Genomic DNA, 22,854 nt, shown 5'->3' on the forward strand with positions numbered 1-22,854 from the left:
CAGTGACAAGCGTTTGACTGACGGTGATCTCTCACCTCTCAAACTTCTCGATGAGCGAGAGGGACACAAGTGGGGGAGGAGCTTCCCTCTGCTCTCGGTAAGGTGGCGTGTGATTGGCGGGGGTCGGCGGGGATGGGCGGGAGGGTGGAGGTGGGAGGGGTTTATCCGGGGGGCATGTCCTTCGAGCACTCTTCTGCTGTAGATGAGGGGGTTTCGGGGGCACTGAACGAGACAAAATCAATCCTCAAATCAATACAGTGAGACTGGTGCACAATCACATGACCGCATGATAGACGCACACCGATATTAAATTGGAACAACAGGATAGAATAAAAGTACTTATTAGATTCATCATATATAATATTATATATATATTATATATATAAATAAATATTTTTAATTATTCATGAGGTTCAAAGAGAATTCAGTAAACACAAGAATAATGGTGATGTCATTTTCATTTCAAGGTTTGCATATATTTAAATATGCACATAGACTACCATTCTAAAGATTTTTTTTTTTTACTTTTTGCTATGAACTTAAGAAATTAATAATTGTATTAATTTAATTAAACAGTAAAGATTTTTACACAATTACCAAAAATATCCTTTTTTCAGAAGGATAATATAATACTGAAGGAGTAATGATGCTGACAATTCAGCTTTGCATCACAAGAATAAATTGCATTTTTAAATATATTAAAATAAAAACAGTTATTTTCAAATTGTAATAATATTTCACTGTTTGTACTGTATTTTTGTCAAGCAAATGCAGCTTTGGTGAACAGAAGACACGCTTAACAATAACATTAAAAAATCTTGCCAACACAAGCTTTTTGAATGGTACTGTAGCTCCTGAGTCTAATTTGCATATGTACTTAAGTCAAACAACAAATTTACAGCCATTCCTTTAAACAAAGCTATTTTTACAGCTTCAGAAGACTTGAAATATGTATAAAAGTTGCCTTTTTGTCATTTTTTAGAGCTTTGTTCACGGTTTTTGTGAATTGTATTAGAAACAAAAAGCCTTGGACATTCTTCAAAATATTTATATTTTGTCTCATATCGGTGAGTAATGATGATAGAAGTTTAATTTGTGGTTGAACTATCCCTTCAAATGTACCTTGAGGCTTTGGCCCAGGTAAAGGTGGGCGTGTTTTAGTGGGTGGTGGCGGGACGTCCTGAGGTCCGTCCTCACTTGTGCCATTGCAGTGCTGTGTTTCCAGGGGTCCAGGGTCCAGAGCAGAGGCGCTGTGGGGTCTCATGGGCTCCGAGGCAGGGGCCTGGCTCAAGGGACAGACTCTTGGTTAGCAGCTGTGGACTGGTGGATGATGGGCCCTGACAGAAAGAGAGAGTGCAGACTCGCTTGGATTTGGAGAGTAAAGGGAATCTGAACAAAGGGAAGAAACCATGGCTGATGTTCTTTATCAGTTACAGCCAAAAACTTGTTATTGGCTCCATTTGAGTTGGTTTTGGCCAAAATGAGACTTGTTTTTAAATTCAGGATTAGTTTGAGTTGAAATACACCACTCTCTCTTTTCATAGCCAGAGCTTTGTGATTTAACAGCAGCATGTACACAATACAGTGTGTTCCCATCAGGGTCGTAAACTGTGAAGAAAATTGACTTTGGCAAGAAAATAAAACAGTTTACTTGTAAGCGATGTGAGTCATTGCAAATGATCGACCAAAACAGTCACAATTCATGCATTTCCTAACAACTTTTAACATCAGAAGATTTTGTAGGATAATGAAAGTTTTTTCTCCAGTACAACATGGGAATGAAGCCACTACAACCATGAGAAAAAAAAAATATAAGAACAAAAACCTTATGCGCTTATTTTCAGTTTTACAGAGAGACAGACTGATTCATATCAAGTGCCATACTGATCCGTGTTGTTTGAACGTTTTGAGGTCAGTACGTTTTAATGTTTTTTAAAAGAAGTCTCTAATTTGCTCACCAAGACTGGATTTTGCGATGCAAAAATTCAACCCACTGCCATTTAAAAAATCTCATCATTGCAAGCATTATAATCTCAGACAGCAAACACTTCAAGTATCAACAACAGAGAAGACAACGTTGGGCAAATTCAATTTCTGTCTAATTTAATGGAGCCGGCTGGGCGTAATGGATTTCAGTTTGACTGAGGGATATGTTTGAATGCCAGAGATCATAAATGTACAAAACGTTTTCACACAAATCACCTCTGGCTCAACAAACTGCGAGTCCAGGTCCAGTGATAAGTCCAAGTATATATACTTCACATCAGTCTTGGGCTTCAATTACACACTTCGTTTGTGCTGACACAATGTGAACATGACATCAAACTGTGTAGAGAGACTTCTGGGTAAATAGGGAGAGCGGTTGAGTGCTCTGTGCCCGTGTTAGGCCATCGTGTGTTAAGTAGGTCAGTGTGTTAAAGTGCCAGTCACTACTGTGTATATTTGCCTGTTCAGCTCAATCATTGCAACACGTCATAAGTTTGGATCTAGTGACATAAAAATCACAGGCTACAAACATTGCACATGAAAATACAATTTGAAGGGCTTTGATATCAAAATGAGCACGGACAGGAAAAAATCTTGTAGGAATTTCTTAAAGTGGTACAGTCGGGTCAGATGGTCAGCAGACCCGCCGTCTAGATGATGTTGCCATTTTAAAAAAGCTTGTCCGTCCCCCTACAAAGAGTTAATTGGTTCCATATGGTGATACTCATACCAGCTAGTGAAGGCAGGGGGCTGAAATGACTTCCACATGCTCCACCAAAATGACTTAAAGGTGAAGAAAGACTAGTGAGGGAGAAAACCAGCGTTATCCTAGCCGCAGATTTGGATTCGCAGCACATGTTGTTTTTCCCATGTGCTCTGGAGTTCCTGTACGGGAAAGGGATGTGTGCTGTGACCTACAAGCCTGTTTAAGTTTGATGTATTAAATATGGATCAAAAGAACAGGCCCATCCAAAACACAGTATAATGTTTTTCTAATTAATCTTTAAAATTGAGCCTTTTTTCTGTTATTACAAATAGCAGGATTACACTATGTGTCATGAAGCGGCACAGGTACACGAAGGTTGAGGTATTTATTAAAGGGGTAATCCACAAAGTCCAAAAACAGGTTAAGGTCATAACACAGGAAATCAGTCCAAACAATAGCAATAGGCAACGGGTGATCCGAACAGGCAGAGAAGCAAAACTAGGACTCAAGACACAGGAGAATCAGACAAGAGACTATAAAAAAAACAATGCAGACAGAGAGAACCGGGTTTATACAGGGTGAGCTAACAATGCTAATGTTAGCTCACCCTGCCGTTATGAAACAAAAATATATTGCAGTATATTGGAAAATATCATGTAATATATTAGGCATATATTCTTATATATATTTATTTTTTCCAATATATTGCAATATATTGAAAGCGGCAATCATTTGTATATTTTGCAATCTATTATATAATATATGTATCATCAATATATTATTAAATGTATTCAAATATATAAAATATTAGAAAATAAAAAGGGAAAATAATATATTACAATATATCACAATATATTTTAAGAAATATATTGGTAAATACATTTTCCTTTCGCAAAGGTGAGCACTCCAGCTGAGATGGTGATTGTGACACTGTGCTTTATAGTCGATATGTATTCTGGGTGGCAGTTATATATATATCATTTAGATACTTCTACGTTTTTTTTTTTTTTTTCTTATTTTGGATTTTTTTTTTTTTTTTTTAAGTTTAGAAATTGTAATAATTGTTTTTGTAATTTTTATTAGATTTTTAAAATGTCTATATATTTTTTATTATTATTTTTTTCACTTTTAGTTATTTCAGTACATCAAGTTGTATGTGAAAATGAGAAATGTTGCCTTGGCAATTAGCTGGAATTAATTTAAAAAAAAAATTTCAGTTCATGTTTGTTTCAAATTACAAAAATAAACTGAATCATAAAACAATATATACAGTACTACAGTTTATTAAATGCAATTATTCAAGTACTACAATTACTATAATAAGAAAATTATATTTCAGTCTTTCTACTTCAAAATGTAATGTTTAATTAAATGTTACTTGTCAGTTTTTTTTTATTATTATTAGTTAAATAGTTTAATTGCATAATTTCAAAATTTCAAAATTTAAATGTTACTATCTGTCAGTGGAAAATTGTTCATATAGATGCTTAGAAAAGAAAAAATCATATTGACATACATGAAGTGAAATACTTAGTGTAAGCAGTTTGTTCAGATACATAACCCATATATGAGCAATGATGCCACTATAGTTAGTTTTGCTTAGCTTAATGCTAATTATACAAGCTCATTGCCCAATATAAAAATGTAATACTTAAATTAACAGAGATGAATCCAGAAACACACGGTTCAATTTCTATTCAAACAGAACCTAACTAGTTTCTCACATGGTCTGTGAAACAGACTTCTTTTTCCATAGCAGACAGAAAAAAAATCTTTCCATTTACAGGCACAAAGCCTAAAGTCAACTGAGGCACAAAGTCATCAAGACATCTAAACAGACGGGAAAATTCTTCCTGTATTGCCAAAAGCGTGCATTTGAATGAATACTAGGATTGCATGCTCATTCTACAAACTGAAAGCCATCATTGTACTTGTACCTTACATGTGCAATGACAATAAAGTTGAATCTAATCTAATCTAACCATAAATAAAGCACTGCTGAAATACGCTTCATACAGGCGCCTTCTCTTCTGAGAAGTTTACTTCTGACTGACTGATATTCTCATGCTCCATTTCTCCTGAAGGCAGAAAGTGAAGACAGGGGCTTTTAGGGCCATGAAGATAAAGCAGAGACACACACACCGGAGTAAAAATATGCGCTACTGCTCTTCAATTCAGAGATTTAAGATTAATCCTTGACATGCTTTGGCAGCAGTTTATTAAAGGAATACTTCACCTCCAGTTCTGTCTTCACCCCCGTGTCACTTCTAATCCATATGAAAAAGAGAAGTTATGGTTTCCACCATCACATACATGTAACCAATCCCATAAACGTCAAGATCAGGCTTCTCATATCATTAGCAAAATATTTTGACAAGAGGATGTTGATTTTTTACAATTAATAACCCTATATAAGCTCTTTGATAAAGTAGTCAATCCAATGATATCAATTACGTTATGTGTCTGATGTTATAGAGAGCAATACATAAAATGCATTACCATTCTAATATATGGACTTGTAGAGTAGAAACTCCTGTATAATTCACTTTTCATCTTTTACGGAATCAGCTTCTGGTTCAAACATACATGGCTGAATTAATCGAGTATTGCAGTTTGTCACTGCGTCAGCTGCTGTGATTGAGTGGAGGCGGGGACTAATTTGCATATTCATGAATCTGCCTATATGCTATGATATTTTTAGGCATGCAGAAATTACTTTCACAGGAAAAAATGCTTAAATATGTCATTTTGATTACCAGTTTGATCAGTAGATGAATTTTATGAGATAAAATAAATGAGTAACTTCACATGAACCATATATGAGCCAATATCACATAAGCAAGAGTGCTGTTTTTCCAGAACATCAGCACAATTGCAAATGTTATATTGACATTTAACATTTACAAGTTAACATTGTGAGCTACATTTTAAATGTTAATATTAGCTTTTTTGTACTATTTGTCCACAGATGCATTAAATAGCCTTTTTAAATACACCTAAACACCACTTTGGAGGCAACTTCTGCAGTGCGAAAATGGATTTGGTTGATACCAATTGTATGTGACTGGTATTATTGTCTTTTCACTGTCTGAATTTATTTATTAAATGTAAGAATCATTTTTATGACATACAAAATAATGCATACTTCTAAGGTTAAATAAAATTCCATTATAAAGGTAAAAGATCCTCTGGAAATCAGTTCAAGGGGGCAAATATTGCCTTATAGTGGATTGTATTGGACTCATAGTTCATTTCTGTCACTGCTGTAAACTAACACCACACATACATGAAAAATATGAAAAGCTTCAGTATAGTGAGCTGTCCATGACAGGCCTAAACCAATCCAGGTACACTGCAAAAATATTTAGCGTTTGAAACAACATAGGGTGACTAAATGACAGAATTTCCATATTTTTGTTTAACATACCTTTAAGAAACTCGAAGTTCGTGTCACGGAGGTCTGTAAGCATCCTCTGAACTACCCATGATTCAATAGAACATCTGCCTCACCAGCTTCCCTAACAAAACCACTTTAAAGACATTCACAACCAGATTTACTATAGACTGTAGCAGTTTGCATTTCAATAAGAACCCGTGGGTTCACTTCGAAAGAATTCCCATCGTAAACCGAAAGTTCCAAGCATGTGGTTTTACGGTCACAACTGAACCTAAAAGAAACTGCCAACCTGGCTAAAACCAGAGGAAAACATTTCAAGGTCATTCTCTGAGTGTGAAATCAGGACATCAGCGCACACCTCATGCATAAGCAAACAGGATGTACTGCACCTGCACTGTAAGGAAGTGACTATTAAAGACATTCAGGTCCCAGGTCAAATTCTTCTCCTAAATGGTGCCAAGAGGCCTGTAAAAAATGAGCTGTGGTCTGGTGTAGACAGGTGGAGGTACTGCTGGCAAGGCACTGAGGCACAGAGGACTTGTGTTTGACAACCTCTGCAGAAATCTCCACCCCATGGGTCTGATATCAGGGTATTGGCTATATCTTCACAATTCAGATTGATGTCTACACTATAAAACCTCACAGAAACACTCTTATTTGAATGATGACGGACTTCGCAGCTTGTCAGACACATATTGGCTTTTCAACCTGGTGAAAAAAGGTACACTGAAATAAAAATAGTGTGGAAATATTACATTGCTAGTTAATTTCACAATGAATAATAAAAAAGTCATTGTTTACAAGTAACACTGAATTAAATGTGACATTTTTGAAGTAGAAAAACTGTGAAAAACTATTTTTTACAGCATATATACACAGTATTCAAACCATGTGGTTTCCTTCACAGTTATTTACTACTGTTTGGGGTCAGCATGATTGTTTTTAAAATCATTATTTTGGAAGACATTAAGACTTTTATTCAGCAAAGATGCAATAAATTAATCAGAAGTGAAAGTTAAAACATGTATAATGTTACAAAACATTTCTATTTTAAATTCATTCATTAAGTTCATTTTATTATCATTTAATTTTCTATTAATCAAAGGAGCCTGGAAAAAAATTGTAATTCCGAAAATAATAATAATTTTTTTGCATTAAATCAGCATATCAGAATGATTTCTGAAGGATCATGTGACATTGAAGACTGGAGTAATTATGCTGAAAATACATTCAACTTAAAAAAAAAATCACATTTAATTCTACGTGTTACTTTTAATTTCTTTGTAATTATTTGTTAATTTAATTTACTATCAATTTCTGAGTGAAAATTGTTCCAAGTAAATCCTACAGTACCTACACCAATGTTCTTGGTCTGTGGTCTTCTATGCCTATGTTTTGGAACAAAGATAAAATAGGACGCTTGTGGTTAGAGACGTCAGTCTGTGATGTCTATAGATTAGGGCTTCCTCATGTAACAATAACATGACCAGTCAGAATCTGATCGTCAGTCAGCTCAGGATCAATAAGACATTTAAAACCACATCACTTTGCTGATTCATCATCTTCTGTGACTTTTCATGAATATTTCATGAGCTCGCCGATATGGAATGGAAACAGGCTCCTCAGAAACGCTAGACATCAGTTTTAATACTCATCTCAACATGCAGAGAATATAAAGAGTAACAGCAAGCATCAGACCGCTGCAGCTACAGAAAGAAATAACTTTTTCTTTGATAAAATCTATTCCACCGTGAGCTGAGGGATGTGTTGAAACAGAAGGACTATTTTTATCCTGACAGTCTACACACAATCCAAGCCTCAGCGAAGATTTGCTCTCATCCAAACATGGCCAAGACACAAGTGAGGATGACACTGCATAACAATGCACAGCCTGTGAAGCAGACAAACAAGTCTTTATCACAGCACCCAAAAACCTGTCCAAAAATCTGCAGGGAAACATAACTGGAATCTTTGGAAGGTTTAAAGAGTAAACATTGTGCTAAAAGATATCACCATACTTCCCCAGTTGATTGATTAAGACTTGTTTTGGAAGGACTTTTTTGTATTGCAAATGGTCTGAAATGTTATGTTTGAATATGTTAATTAGCAATGTCTAATTAAATATGCACTAATTTTATCAGTCAATGCATTGCATGAAGGCAACTATTAAGTTTTCAGGGAAATACTTGTGATGCATAAAGTTTCAGAAGATGCACTTGAATGTAGTTTATTCATTTCCTAAATTGCAGCAGTCCGAAAGAACGCATCACTAATGTTTGATTTTTTAAATATCAGATTGTCAGCTCATCAATTTGAATGTATTTGAAGAACAGAAATCTGAAGATTGCATGCATAGAGACAGGGATTCAGAATATAGTTATGAATAAAACTGAATAGTTTAGTGTATGCAAGTGCTACTGAAGTGGAGATTTTTGACTCAGTGAAGGAGAAACAACTCACAGTCTTTAAAGATATGTAGTGTAATTGAAATCTACAAAAGCAAATATACGGAACAAAATTATCAATGCAACACTTTTGTTTTTGTCTGCATTTTCAGTATCTGGTGTGAGCACCATTTGCATCACATCTACTTTGCATAGAGTTGAACACACTGTCGTATACGCCGATCCAGAGCATCCCAAACATGCTCAATGGGTGACATGTCCGGTGAGTATGCTGGCCATGCAAGAACTGGGATGTTTCAGCTTCCAGGAATTGAGTTCAGATCCTTGCAACATGTGCATTACCATGCCACAGGTGATGGCCGTGGATAATGGCACAACAATGGACCTCAGGATCTCATTACGGTATCTCTATGCATTCAAAATGCCTTCAATAAAATGCACCTTATTGTCCATAACATACGCCTGCCCATACCATAACCCCACCGCCATCTTTGAGTTCAGCTCATGAAAAATGGGGGCAAAAACAAAAGTGTTGCGTTTATAATTTTGCTCAGTTTAGATAAATTGCAATAAAATCAACGTTTTACATGTTTCCTTTCCACTAGTTTAAAAAACACATTATGAAAAGCCAAACAGCCCAAAATGTCAAAATTGACCAATGCATTAAAAAACAATATATATAGGGTTGATAATCCAAAACTGAAAATTTGCTTAAAATGCTCACTCAAGATTAATTTGTTTCTTTATTAGAACGGACTTACTCACCAATGGATCCTCTGCAGTGAATGGGTGCCGTCAGGATGAGAGTCCAAACAGCTGATAAATACATCACAATAATTCACAAGTAATCCACACCACTTCAGTCCATCAATTAATGTCTCGTTAAGTGAAAAGATTTGTGTTTGTAAGAAAGAAATCCATAATTAAGGCGTTTTAACTTTAAACCAGCGATTCCCAAACTTTTTTTCCTGCGCACCCCCTTCTATGTCCCAACCGGGTTGGCGCACACCCAATCCCCACTTTAAAAAAAACGCAACAAAGCTGTCTTTTATCGCAATATAAAGAGTCATGAACAAAGAACATCAACAAAGTTTCAATACTGTATAATGCAACAAAGCTACGCAAAAGCTTCCACTTTTAAGAGGACGAGTGACAGACACAGGCACAACCCGCGGCCTGTCACCAATTCAAATGCGTCCCACCATGCTGAACACAATTATTATTATTTTTTCAGTTTTACAATTATTATTATTTTTACATTAATTTAAACATTTACTTTAGAAATATCATCGTCATGGGAGAGTGTGTGCGGAGGCTCTGAGAGGACAAACGCATACCTCCCATTTTTTATGACCGCGCGGACAGGTGCGTGTGGTCAGTAGGCTTTAAAAGCTCAATTGCACATGTGGAGGCAGTGTGAAGAAGCCCATTGCTACTCGAACCTGTGCAATCCGCTTGCACTTGCACTTGGACCATAGTTGCGGCCCAGTGGAAAAAAAGGTTGAGAACCACTATAACATAACGGTTATGGAAATTAGAACGACAGTACATTGAATTAAATTGCAATGAAGTTACAAACGATCCACATCATTAAAGATAATAAGCTCCGAAATATATGAAATTAATAAAAACGAGGATCAATCTGAAACTTTTCAAGTGCGACAATAAAATTAGCCTACACACGATCCACAACATAATTAATTTGCAAAGAGCATAGGCTCAAACATAAAATAAAATGAAAGAGGATATCTGGAACTTTTCGAGTGCAGCGCAAAAGTCGCTCAGGCTGCAGCGAGAGAGAGATTTCCTCAAGATTTTGTTTTTTTTCGCTCATTTTCTTTCTCTATTCTCTTCGACTCTGTTGCCTCCAAATCCTCACTCTCTCTTGGCCCCTCTCCTCCTGATTAACAACTTTATCATAAGATGTCCCACTTGACAGTTTCTCTGATTTCAGCATCTGTCTTCTACGTTTCCATTGAAAACTAATAAATTATAGTTTTTATTTAAAATAAAAGCGATTACAAAGAAAATGTTTACTGTTCATGTGTTTATATTGTATGGAAAAATCCCATTAAAAAAAGACAGACCGCCATTAAATTTTTCCTCTCGTGCACCCCCTGGTGGCAGCTCGTGTACCCCTGCGTGCACCACACTTTGGGAATCCCTGCTTTAAACCATTGCTTCTGGCCAAAAAAGTCCTGTTGTCCTCACATATCAAAATCCATCAACATATTAGTTTAGGGATTATTTTTTCACTTGTAAACTGTGCTTGATCTGTGCATATTTCTCTCATGATTCAGATGAGGTGACTTTTTTACTGAAGAAAGCTATATTCTAGACAGAAGACTTATTTTTTAGCTGGAAGCAACAGTTTAAAGCTAAAAAGATCTTGATGATGGATTTGTTTCTTACAAACATGCAGTTTTTCACTTCACAAGACATTAATTGATGGAGTGTTGTGGATTACTTGAATTAATTGTGAAGATTTTCAGCTGTTTGGACTCTCATTCTGACGGCACCCATTCACTGCAGAGGATCCATTGGTAAGAAAGTGATGTCATGCTGAATTTCTCCAAATCTCCATATACATCTCGGATGGCCTGTATGCGAATACAGTTTCTACAGTTTTAATTTTTGGTGAACTATTCCTTTAAGAAAACTACTGCAGTCAGAACTACAGATGCTTAAATACTCTATTATGTGACCCACTGAAGGTGGTCAATAATGTAGATTAAACCAGGCGTAGACATCTGTGCCTCTACAGGCTCCTTTAATGGGTCAGACATCAGGAAAACACTGCACGCATCTGCCACCCAATCTCCTATATAAATCTAAACAAATCCACACATAAATCAATGCACTGCATGAAGAAGCCACTACAACACCAGTGCATGAAAGTTAAGTGTTTTCAGGGAAATACTTGCGATGCTGAAAGTTTCAGAAGTTGCACTTGAATATAGTTCATTAATTTCCGAAATGCAGCAGTTTGAAACAACGCATTGCTGAAATGGATCCTGTAGTCAGGCACACCCACTCTATGGTGAGTTGACAGCCAACAGGCATTGTTTTGATGTATCATACAGAGCCTTTTGATTTATAAAATAACAGATTGTCAGCTCATCAGACATGGTATGATGAAACCGACATTCCATTGACATAGCCAGTCCCTGACAACAACATGGAAACACAAACAAACACACCTAAAGTGCACTAACGATGGCAGGTGCATGCTGTCTCTGCATCGTCAAAATAACCTTCAAAAGGCATGCATACTGCAAACACAGGGGAAGCCAACAGCAGTAGTAGTGTCCTGCACACACACGCACGTCTACATGTCAGGCTGCACTACATGTCTCCCTACATTCATGTGCAGCAGTAATGATGCACCAGTCTGTAAAATGAAGGTGAAGAAGCACCAGCGGTATTTCACAGACAATTCAAAATGTGCATGAAGGTGTGATTTATCATGTGCACAGGAAAGGTGCATGTCATTAATTTTACTCCATTGCATATAAAGCCCATCCCCCTCCACCAAAAATAATTAAAAAAATCTGGATCAAAGCATAAACATTTAATCCAAACCCAAAATACACATTTTATGACAATGCATGATGGAAACAATCAAACGCCAATACAAATTATGCAAAAAAGGACGATGGTGAATACACGCACTATACATACTGACACAGTGAACTATAGAACATGCATGTATAAAATTCCCACCATGATGGTGTGTATATGATGCTGCAGATGAGCAAACATACAACACTGCATATGATTAAACTACAGTTATTAACACAATTTCGTTATTAAAACACAGATTAAGCTTTAATATGTCGAAATAAAATATGAAATACAAAAAAAAAGGTTCTTACCCCGGAGCACACTGGTTTTATCCATGTACATCGCGCAGCAAAATACGAAACCAGTCATTAAAATACAGAACGGGGAGACACAATCCCCCCCAGTTGCTCAAAGATGAAATAAAGATCTAATAGATACAATTAACGGTAAATAAACGCAAACCCGGTTGCTCCTCCGGTCTACCGGCGAACGATCTAAGGCGCGAGGAGCGTCTGCGCTCTCACGCGCATCTCCAGCGCCTCGAGAGCACGCGCTTACTACACAAACCAGCCGCAGAGATAAAGCTAATCACACCAAAACGACGCTAAAACCAACATATAAGAGGTTTGAGCATCGGTGGCCATGATGACACCGACAATGCGGATACGATAAGGAAATAAAGTGCACCCTCGCGCCCCCCACCCCTCTCCGACTGCCTTGACACACACACACACACACACACACACCCGGTCCCTCCTCCCATCACCATCCTCAGCTCTGTTTCCTTGACAACAGTTTAGAGGGTTTAGTTTGGACTGTGTGTATATTATGATACCGATTGTCATTCAAATAATAATAATAAAAATGTTTCAATTATTTGTGTCCCTGAGTGTATATTCTATATTCTACATACTTGCAAAAAGTGGGTTGACAATGAACGCTCTTCCACAGTATATTAGGCCTACATTTACATCACACTTATTCATTTGGTAAAATTATTTTATACAAAGCAACTCACAGTTAATTTAAGGAATATAGTTTAATATGTTTTAGGATGCACAATGTACATAAGGGATGCATTAATGTGTGTAAGTTCTCTGTGATCATGACCTCATGACCATTTGCTTGAGTCAATGTACTATAGCAATACAGTGATGATATCAGATAATAGTAAAATTCATATACTTCCTTACAGGTACTCTCCAAGAAAAATGTTACCATTAGTATCATAGTATATGTCTAGTATATAAATAAATCTAAACAAATATATTTAAATAAATATATAAAAAAAATACAACATAAAAAACATGTATATGTATGCACACTATGTATGTACATGCATATACATATATACATACACACCATTTTAACCATTTCTGCAGCTTTGTTACTGCACTTTAATCTACTCTTAAAAAATAGGTTGATGTGATTTCCATTAAGATGGCATAATGGATCTGATGCATTAGACACGCACTCAATTAAAAAGGTTATGACACATCGAGGGCCTGTGACTCATGGAATAACCATCTTATAGTTAAATGGCAGGCGCGGTGCCGTGTAATTAGGCTCTCTTAAAATTAGGCATCACAAATGATCAAACACGTGACCCTATCTGTCATCATCTACATGTACTGACTTTAACCAGAGGATGTATGAAGAGGAAATGAATGAAAGAAACCATAACGCTAAAACATGGGAGCTGATGTAAAGGAAGTCTCACCTTAGTCTAAAGAGACATTCAAGTGGATATGATCTGTACTTTATGCCTTTTACCAATGTTAAAAAACAACTGCCCCTTGTCTTTAAAGAGATTTTGCTTCAACAAATAATATCATATTAGTTTTTTACATAGTATAATTAGAGATGAATACCATAAAGTGCCCTCAAAATACACAAAAACAAATATTATTTAAAGAAAATTCAGGACATTAATGTCAGCATTTCACTGCATTAGACACATTATTTAAAAATTAAAATAAGGCAGTTTCACTTTATGTAAATGTTTCATTAATGATACAGTTATTCATAATCATATTTATTTACTCCGAACATCTCTTTTATGATATGAAATGTAAATTTATATTAAATGTTTTGTTTAAAAAGAGTGTTTTTACTATTTTACTATATTCCTTTCAAATAATATTCATGTTTTGTCATATTATAGATGTATAATGGCTTAAGGGAGCTTAAGGCTTTGGTGAAATCTTGGCCACCGCGCATCCAGTAAAGTAAATAAGTGCAATGACTTAGCTAATGCTGCTGGTGTTGACATAAACCGCAAATCATTCATCCAGATGGGTTTCAAGCCGGATTAACGTTGCATTTTTACGATTTTGAGTAAAGCATGAGAACACAATAATGAAGTTAACACAGAATATAAAAGTGTGTCACACCATTTTCTCAGCAGCGATGACATCAGGTAGAGAAATGGGCATGGCTGATCTCGAAGGTCATACAATTTACACCCAGCTTTCCTCCAGACAAGACACATCATGCTCTAGCATGTCTCTAGGATCATTTGTGATGGTGCTTGTCTCTGTTGTCCAATATCTGAATAATCCTCTAACACATAGAATGACTTGAGATTACGTGGCATGGGTTTGCCCCATCGCTCATTCTGTTTCTTTTATTTTCCTCACCCCTGCTGGGTCAGCAGTGCTGTTGCTCTCTCAGACCCTGGCACAGGTCGTAGGCTTTAAATGGAGAGATTTACCCCCTGATTCCCTAGAGAGAAGGCCATCTGCCTACTGTCATTATTGTGACTTTGACACAGAGCGCATGCTCACCGACGGCATCACAAGTCTAAACGCCACAGGCCAATGACTCACGTGTGCACTAAGACACAGACTGGCAAACAGCATTTATATTCAGAAGTTTATTAAAAGCATGCGCTAATTTCCACATGCATTAAATATGTATTGTAAAACGTAATCCTCTGCAGTAAAACACAAAAATATATTTATATTTTCTAAAGAAAATAATAACATAAGTACACAGATAATAAAATAAATAAATGTTAGTGGCCCTTGGGAAAAAGTAAATAAAAATGTTAACCAAACCTAAACACAAACAAACAAAATAAATGAATAAATATATAAAGGCCATTAAAAAATAAATAAAAGGAAAAACAAATATAAATACATAAAAATAAACAAATAAACAAGTATACAATTTTTTAAAACTCAATTAATGAATGAAAGCCCTTGCAAAAAAAAGAAACAAAAAAGTAAACAATAAATAAATAAAATTCAAATTACGAAAAAGGAAAAAAAACAATAAATAAATAAATAAATTACAAATAAAAAACAATGAGTAGCCCTTGCAAAAACAACAAAATTAAAACCATGAATAAAAATAAATAATAATAAATAAAAACATATGCATAAATAAAAAATAAACAAACAAACATCCAAACTAAATATGAGTTGCCCTTGCAAAAAGCCAAATAAATGACAAATATACTGTATATGTAAATATATATCTATACACACACACACACACTAACACACACACACACACATATATATATATATATTAGAAAATGGCACTAATAATAGCGCAATAGTTCTGCGAGTACAACTGAATGAACTATATATAAATTTCAAGTGTTAAATTATTAAAATGATCTCCAGAGGTGCAATCGTCCTCTTGCGTTTACCTCAAGGTTATAAAACCCCAACAACAGCCCCACTGAATGATTATAAGAGAGATAGTAGAAGAGTTCAATGGTCTTTTGTTAGTAACAGAAGGGATGAACTAAGGGTTAATAGGGTTGACCTTCACTCTCTGCATTCAGCACACTTTTATTTGCCTCTCTATACACACATCACCTTAGTGTAATTAACAAAACACACTCCACACTTGTGCAGAATGCATTTCAACTACTACATCATTACATGTACATCTACAGTACTTCTTGACTCCTATTTTGACCAAAATTAAATGCACTTAACTAAAAATGCAATGTAATACCGTAAACTCACTGGCGGTTTAGACATTTATAATATATATATATTTTGTATATATATATATATATATATATATATATATATATATATATATATATATATATATATATATATATATAAAATATATATATATATATATATATATATATATATATATATATATACACATTAAAATCACATTAGTTATATTAATGTATATATATATATACATTTATTTATTTACATATATCTGTTACAAACTAAGGCAAACAAATTAGAGAGAGAAAAAAATTTTAAACAAAAGAAAATGTTATATAGATAGTTTTTACATACACATACACATACATAAATACATACATATATATATATATATATCTTGGAATGTATGTGTGCGTGTGTGTGTTTGCAAAAGAATTAGCAAAGCATACTACAAAAATAGTAAAAGTACTATGCAAAATGCTGTTGTGAACACATCCATAGTGAAGTACAGGAAGTGTAAGTGTATGAGTGGATTATGGCCGGCTGTGCTTGCACTGGAGGGTCTAGTGTCTGTAATGGAGCTGGTGTGAGTGCTGTATTGTTGGGCTGAATGAGGCCTTGAGAGTATCAGCTGTTTGCTTGCTGACATGTCGAACCCATTCCCAGAGGGCTGGATTTGTTACGCCTCCCTTACCAGATGTCTAACAACACTCTCAGATAGAGGGGGCTGGTCATCTGCTCACTTGTGAGAACGCATGATTTTAAAAACATGATTAATAATATCTGGTCCTCGGCTGACTTTCAAGTGACTGTGAATATAATCAGCAGTCGGCATGTACAAAGTGGATAGACTGCTCTTAAAGGGACGGTTCAAACAAAGATTAAAATTCAGGCATTTACTCACCCTTGTGTTTCATTCTTCGGTTGAACCCAAAAGAAAATAGCTAATAGCTAATAGGTAGCCATTAAATTACATAGGTTCCCCCCACCCCCACACTATGGACGTCAATGGCTACCAGCAACTTTTTGGTTACCAACATATCAGAATAACTTATTTTGTGTTCAACAAAGTAAAGAAATACATGGGTGGAACAATGATGAATAAATGATGACAGAATTTTCATTTTTGGGTGAACTATCCCTTTAAATAAGCAGATTCATCATAAGGACACTGAAGTCCAAACCAAAGGATTGATTCGTTTCCTCAAAAAGCGCTTTCTGTTTAATAAAACGACACCTTTACATTACAGTCTTCCCTAAACCAAACCTGCTCAAAGCATCTCTCTTTGGGATTGAACCAGGTTGCAGATATTCAAGAGTACAAAAAAGATTTATTATGCCATTGCTTTTTACTGCAAGAAGCTCCACTTATCTCTTGGAAAGAAAGAGAATCCATTTGCTTTGGTTACAGCGTTCCAGGCTTCTTTTTCAATTCTGATACTATTGTATGTATAGATGAGCTTCTCTGAGCAGTCAGGAATGCAATGCTTTGTTCAGCTCAGACAGGGCTGGAGTACAGGTTCAGTGACCTTTGACTTTGATTTTTGAGTCTGAGACTTATAATGGAAGACTTAAAGTCATGGAGCCAAGATGCTGAAAGCAGTATATTAACGTTTTTTTATTTATTTTATTTTAAGTCTCTTAAGCTCACCAATATTTGATCAGAAACACAGCAATATTGTGAAATGGTTTTAGAATTTATAATAGCAGTTTTCTATTTGAATAAAATGTTGACATGATACCTTGTGTAGAAATGTAACTGATTTGAGTAGCTTCCAATAAAATTAAACACAAACCAATTATGAAAACATCCATTAAAAAAAATATTTAATTGTGACAAAATATTCAAGAATTGAGTAGCATTAGCTCATTTTAATGAAGTAACCTAAACAAGAAGCAATGTTGACTTATCATTTTCATTTGTGGGACAAAATCACAATGACATTTGGTTTAAATGCAACCCCAAGGTCATGGTCAAGGTCAATTCTCAGTGAATGCACAAAGTGATCAAATGAAGATCTTAAATGCAATGCGAGTTCGATAAATGATTTGGATAATAGCATCTGCAAAATGCATAATTGTAAATACATAATTTTTACATAAACTGTTGCATTGAATTGAATCTGAATAGAACTTCAGTAAGTGTTATGGAACAGTGAGCGCCATGAAAATGATTCATAGATGAACTATATCATATGGTTTTGTCATTTACACTTCGACACCAGTGCACACGTGGACTTGGCCTCTAACTGCTGCTGAAAAAAAATCAGAAAATGCTACACGTATAGGAAAATCCATGAGGCACTGCATGCATTTCTCTCATCCCTTCACTGCTGGGAAAAGGTCACATGTTTTATTTTGTCTGCCTCTCTCATTACATTTTCTTCGGTGGAGAAGCAGAGACCGAAGACACCCCCTCCTCCTGTCTCCAGACACACATTCGTCTCTCTCGTGAGCTGTCTAATCAGCTCGTGATTTTGAGAGTCATCTCTGTACTTATCAAGCCCTCCTGGTTCACTCGAGCAGATTAAAGCATACAGGATTTAAGCGAGTGGGTTAAAGCTCCCTCTCGAGCGATTAGAGCTTCCGCTCTCTTTCTCCTGCCACGTTGTCCGTGGTTTTAAACGGCAGCACGGCATTCCCACACGCTGACACACTGACACACTGGCTTTCCCCTCTTTCTCCCTCATCTCAGCTGCAGTAGCAGACAGCATTTCAGCTCCTTGACATTTCTAATTATGTTTTTGCTTAACATTCTTTGGTGCAAATTTAAAACATGGTGGTGGGCCGTTATCGGGCGTTAAAAAAAATATTGCCGTTAATCTATTCTCAAAGTTGGGTTGAGAGCTGGGTCTATACTAAGCAAGCTAAGATGACATTCACCTTGATATTTTATATAACTGACTGGCTGAGACCAGCCTAAAAACATGCTCAGGACAGTTGACGGGCCACTGCTGCGCATCGTCACGAAAGCTTATCTTTCTCACGTGTTTTTAAGCAATACCGCCTGTCGATTTAAACATTAAAGCATCCAAACACAAGACGCGGAAAAGCTGAACAGAGTAGCTTGTTACTCGCGCGCTGTGTATCACGGACAGCGACACTGAACCGAGCTCTCTCCTGCGAAGAGAAAGACGTCTTTAAACACTTGAACATCGAATTTGCTTATTTTTGCTATTGTGCCGACAAATACATACAAAATATGTAAAAATATCCACCTTGGAAATTATGCTTGAAAAAACTGTCAGTTATTTCTTAAGTGAAAGTAAACAGTTGAGGAAAAATGGGATGTGTATTATATTGGATGCGTTCATGGTCTCTTAAAGTGACCGCGCCTAATTTAGCTGCTGGCTGCTGTAATGTTAATCCAAGAAAATGAAAGAAAATCACTCACTGCTCTTGAATGAATTACTTTGTAGTTTTAACAGTCAAACCAAAAATTAATCTGATAAATGTAGGTTTGATTGTATATTTCATTTTTACATTGAAGACTATCCAGTGCTATTTTACATTTAATTATTTGGTTTCTGTACCTTGACACCTACAAACTTGAAAAAACGTAAACATTGGTGTGAAACAGGTGTAAAGTTGTTTGCACCTTGTGCAATGTGGAATTAGTTCACAGCTTTTTCAAGCAGTTTGTGATGCATTTTGGAAACAGGAGATGAGCCCCTTTTCTAATGCACCGCCTAGCTTGATAAACCCCTTCTCAAAGACTTACTGTTTGTCACTTTTATTTGGGTAACACAGATATTCTGAATGCCTTCGGCAGAATTCGAATGAGCCATTTTAATCTAGATTAATCTAGATTAATTTCAAGATCACAGTGAGATTAATCTAGATAAAAAAAATAAAAAAAAAAAATATATATATATATATATATATATATATATATACACACACACATAAATATTAGGGCTGTTGGTTTTACACGTTAACTTTAATAAAAATTAATTAGTTATGATAAAATAATGCGATTAAAGTATTTTTTGTGCAGTTTATATTGTGCAGTTAAATGGAGAGTTCACCCGAAAATGAAAATTCCGTCATCATTTTCTCACCCTCATGTCGTTCCAAACCTGTATGAGTTAATTTCTTCTGCTTTTTCATTTTTGGGTGAACTATCCCTTTAACGCTCTAGCCCCTCCCCCAGATCTGTCTGTACAACATCTTGCCGTTTACAGTTGGCTGTTAGCAAATATGATGCAAGGCAACAACTCTGTATGAGTTTTTGCCTAATTTTAATTACATTTTTTTGTTATCACATGAGAAGCGATATCCCAGTGAAATAAAGCAGCGAGAGCAACGTGTAATGTGATTTTATACAACAGTACAGTAAATAAGTTAATATTGTGTGTTATATTTTATATTCAACACAATATTGTCTGTTTTTGCTCAGTACTGCCAACAAAAATATTACCTTTAAAGCCACAGCAGAACTGTTGTGTGCCTCCGAGCAACACAGCGGTGTTCAGTTTCTGAATGAATCCGCGTTTTAAGCAAATCATGTGAATCAATGATTCTAAGCCCAATTTAAAAGAGTTAGAGTCGTTTACTTCATTCCTGAACGAATCAGCAGTTCCAATGTATGAATGACACATATAGACATTTACCTCCACCTGCTGGCATCTTTAGTTTCTTATTTAGAGTATAATTTAATACGAAAAAAAAAACTTTAAAGGAAAATTATCTCATTTTATGTTCCATAGTTGAGCCTAAACGTTTAACTTTACGAAATGTATTAAAAATTTTTATGTTGAATCATACAAAATATTTCTTTCTAAAGCTAATATTTATAATGTCTACTTTTTCCTTTAACACAAAAATGGCATTGAATAATCTTTTGGGGATATTTTCACAGCCAAATGTAATTTGCGATTAATTAGATGAATATATATAAAATGTCCCGGGACATAAAATTGCAAGTAGTCACTACACACAATAAAGAGCTTGTTTGCCTTAGCATAGCAGTATTTACTGTTTCCTGGTTAATTCAATTTGCTTTTGCATTTTTTTTGGCATTTAACAGCCACACGGTGCTAGTGTTTTTCACTGAATTAAGAAAGGAAGCAAAGATAAAGGGAAGGTGAGAGAACAGTAACAGCACCTCGCACTGACTATCACACTGTCACTTTATTCACAGCTAGCTAACACTCACACAGTACCTGCTAAAGACTGTTCGCTCGGCTGACACTGCGATTAATCACATCCGCTTCAGGCTACCAGATGCATTAGTAAGCGTGGCTTTACATAATATAAAACTCTGAGGATAATCTTGATTTCACTGAGGAAATATAAAAAAAAGCACCTTTAAGGGGTGTAGAGGTTATGTGGTTTGGGGGAGAAACACAGAGGGTCAAAGGTCAAGTGCCTTGCTCAAGGGTAAAACCTGGTTCTCGTGGTGTTGGGAGTCGACTAACTAACACACATTAGCTTGTACAGGATTTGGTGAAGCTGACGACTCTCATGAACAGTCATGGCCTGCTCTGTAACATCATGGCTGTGTCCTTTCAGTTCTCCTCTGTGAGCCCTGGCCAAACCTCTGAGGTTTCTATTTATACCCGTGAGTGGTGGATGTGTGACCAGAATGCCTGTCAGTGCTCTTTGATAGCTAAACATTCTCAACTTTTAAATCTCCACACACCACTGTCCTGTTTTATTAAAACTATAGAAATAAAAAAAATTAAAAGTGGAAATAAAAATTTTATTATTACAATTAGCAGTGTTTGCTAAGATAAGTATCACCATTATGTGCTCATGAAGGAATAGTTCATACAAAAATGAAATTTGTTTCTTCATCAGAACAGATTTTTTTTTAAATGTAGCATTACATCACTTGCTCACCAATGGATCCTCTGCAGTGAATGGGTGCCATCAAAATGTTAAAAACATCACAATAATCCACACCACTAAAGTCCATTATTTAACATCTTGAAAAGATGCATGTTTGCAGGAGACAAACCCATCATTAAGACATTTTTACTTTAAACTGACACTTCTATAATCATAATATTGCTTTCTCCAGTGAAAAACTCATCTTATCTGAATCAGGAGAGAAATCTGCACAGATCAAACACTGTTTACAAGCGGAAACAGTCCAAAACAATTCTAAACAAATTTTGATGTGAGAGGACAACAGGGGATGGACTTTTTCCACTGGATTACTTGTGGATTATTGTGATGTTTTTATGTTGGACTCTCATTCTGACGGCACCCATTCAATGCAGAGGATCCATTAGTGAACAAATGATGTAACGCTAAACTTCTCCAAATCTGTTCTCATGAAGAAACAAACTCATCTATATATTGGCTTGAGGGCGAGTATATTTTCAGCAAATTTTCATTTTTGTGTGAATTATTCCTTTAATTTTAGTATTTGTTTAAATCAATGAGTATTAAACGCAAGTATGAAACTGCATGCATTTTGCTTTGTAGAAATGCTTGCTCTAAAACACCTGAAACAGTTCAATAAAGCAACAATTAAATCTAAATAAGGACTTTCCTACTCATTTTGTGTTTATTTCATAATCTCCACAGCACGGAATATGATCATAATTATGAATCAAAAATGAAAATATGCAAAAACCAATAGAGACAGACTTTTATGGGATCCTAACAAGAACCAGAGCAGTAAAGCTTCATCAACACGGCTCTCTGTTGCTCCACTAACTCTGCTGTTTATTTCCCCAAAGGCTCCGAATTACATTACCCTACAACAATAAAGCAAGTGTAGACCGTGTCGAAATATTACACAGGGCTCATTCTTTCTGTATTTGCAATTTTGGCTCATTTAATAAAAATTAACTTCTTGAAAAAGGCAAATCAGGCAAAGGCAAATCAGCATATTAGAATGATTTCTGAAGAATCATG

The 22,854-nt window shown here is 35.7% G+C and overlaps 1 long non-coding RNA gene across 1 annotated transcript in view; it reads right to left on the reverse strand.

Annotated features, from left to right (window-relative positions):
- Positions 1-135: 135 nt before the first annotated feature.
- LOC113080134 (uncharacterized) overlaps positions 136-22,854 on the reverse strand; it is a 28,159-nt gene continuing 5,440 nt past the window's right edge. Inside the window, exons 2-3 of the long non-coding RNA XR_003281806.1 lie at positions 1,123-1,282; positions 136-222 (exon numbers count right to left, since the gene is read on the reverse strand). This is a non-coding gene — a long non-coding RNA (uncharacterized LOC113080134). The remainder of the gene's footprint in view (positions 223-1,122; positions 1,283-22,854) is intronic.

This window comes from Carassius auratus, unplaced genomic scaffold, assembly GCF_003368295.1.
Source record: "Carassius auratus strain Wakin unplaced genomic scaffold, ASM336829v1 scaf_tig00030267, whole genome shotgun sequence".
In the NCBI taxonomy this organism is placed as follows: domain Eukaryota; kingdom Metazoa; phylum Chordata; class Actinopteri; order Cypriniformes; family Cyprinidae; genus Carassius; species Carassius auratus.